Consider the following 1917-nt stretch of genomic DNA (forward strand, 5'->3'; position numbering starts at 1 on the left):
AGCGCCGCCTCGCCCCGCCCCCCGCCAATCAGCGCAGCACCGCCCCACCTGCCATCTATCAGCACCGCCCTAAACTCCCCCGACCAGCCCTCGTGCGCCACTAAAAAGCCGCGCCTCCCGAGTGCACCATCCTGGTGAGGGGCAGGCCTCGGGACCATGTTTATGAGTGGCACGCTCCGGGGCGTCCCCTCCCTTAGCGGGCACGCACTCCTTTTGTCACCATCCTCCCAAGGACCCCGCAGCACGTCCCAAAATAGCCGGTCCCGGTCAGCAGCCCTCAGTCTCTGCTCCAAACAGGGATAGGATGACAGAGCTGCGGACACCTGAGACACCTCTAAACAGCTGCTGCTGTTTAGAGAATGGATTCGAGGGCCACCAGGGGATGGTGGGGCAGTAATCCTTCTTTTCTGTGAGTGAGGAGGATACCTATTTGTCGTCCTGAAGTTTTCAGAGCTTTCTCCCATCTATTAGCTTCTTGGCCCCACCTGCTAGCATGAGAAAGTTGCATGGTGAAATCCTTTTGACAGCTGAGACCCAGAACCCGGGAGGAGGAAGCTGCAAACAACCCACTGCGGATAATCAGCCTGATAAAAGGCAGTCCTTCACATGACTGTTGGAGTTTTCGTACCTCCTTCCCCTCTCCCTCTTCCCAGCGTTGGGAGAAAATATTTATGAGAAATTGTTTGATTTCGAAATAAGCAAGTGATGTTTTGGGAAGAGTCTGTCACTGGCTGGACTTCTGCTCTTCACACACTGCTGGAGTGTCCCGACCCTGGCCCCGTGGGAGATAGAGAATTTCTTCCCTCTCTTGGGTTCCTTATTTTTAGTCATTGAAACTTTCTCTATACATATGCATGCATATAGTTTAATAACTGCATAAACATAATCAAGAGACTGGACGCAGTGGCTCACATCTGTAATGCCAGCACTTTGGGAGTCCACAGTGGGCAGATCATGAGGTGACGAGTTCGAGACCAGCCTGGCCAAGATGGTGAAACACCATGTCGACTAAAAATACAAAAATTAGCCGGGTGTAGTAGCAGGTGCCTGTAATCCCAGCTACTGGGGAGGTTGAGGCAGGAGAATTGCTTGAACCTGGGAAGCGGAGGATGCAGTGAGCTGAGATCACACCACTGCACTCCAGCCTGGGTGACAGAGCAAGACTTTGTCTTGGAAAAAAATAAATCATGAGGCTTTAAATATTTTTATTTTGCTTACTCCCTTCCCCCTCCCCCCATACACACACAAACAGTTCCTCCTCTGGCAATCCTGTTGACAACTAAGTATATGTCCCACAGTTTTCTATGCTCATGAAACCAGACACACCTAGACATCTATAGGGTCTTGCCAATGCAGGTGACAATGTTTTTTGCATCTTAGCTTTTCAAAAATTTTTATTTTTAGAGACAGGGTCCTAATCTATAACTCAAGCTGGAGTGCAGTGGTACAATCATAGCTCACTGCAGCCTTAAACTCCTGCCCTCGAGCAGTCCTCTCACCTGGGCCTACCAAAGTGCTGGGGTCACGGGCATGAGTCACCATGCCTGGCTGCAACTTAACTTTCTTACTCAATGACAAGCTTATTATTTTCTAAGACATTTACTTAACATTTTTTTTTTTCAGATGGAGACAACACTTATTAATATTATTTTTTTAGATGGAGTCTTGCTCTGTCACCCAGGCTGGAGTGCAGTGGCGCCATCTTGGCTCACTGCAACCTCCGCCTCCCAGGTTCAAGCAATTCTCCTGCCTCAACCTCCCAAGTAGCTGGGACTACAGGTGCATGCCATCACACCCAGCTAATTTTTGTATTTTTAGTAGAGATGGAATTTCGCCATGTTGGCCCGGCTGGTCTTGAACTCCTGACCTCAGGTGATCCACCCGCCTCGGCCTCCCAAAGTGCTGGGATTACAGGCT

Source organism: Mandrillus leucophaeus, unplaced genomic scaffold (genome assembly GCF_000951045.1).
Source record: "Mandrillus leucophaeus isolate KB7577 unplaced genomic scaffold, Mleu.le_1.0 Scaffold109, whole genome shotgun sequence".
Classification (NCBI taxonomy): domain Eukaryota; kingdom Metazoa; phylum Chordata; class Mammalia; order Primates; family Cercopithecidae; genus Mandrillus; species Mandrillus leucophaeus.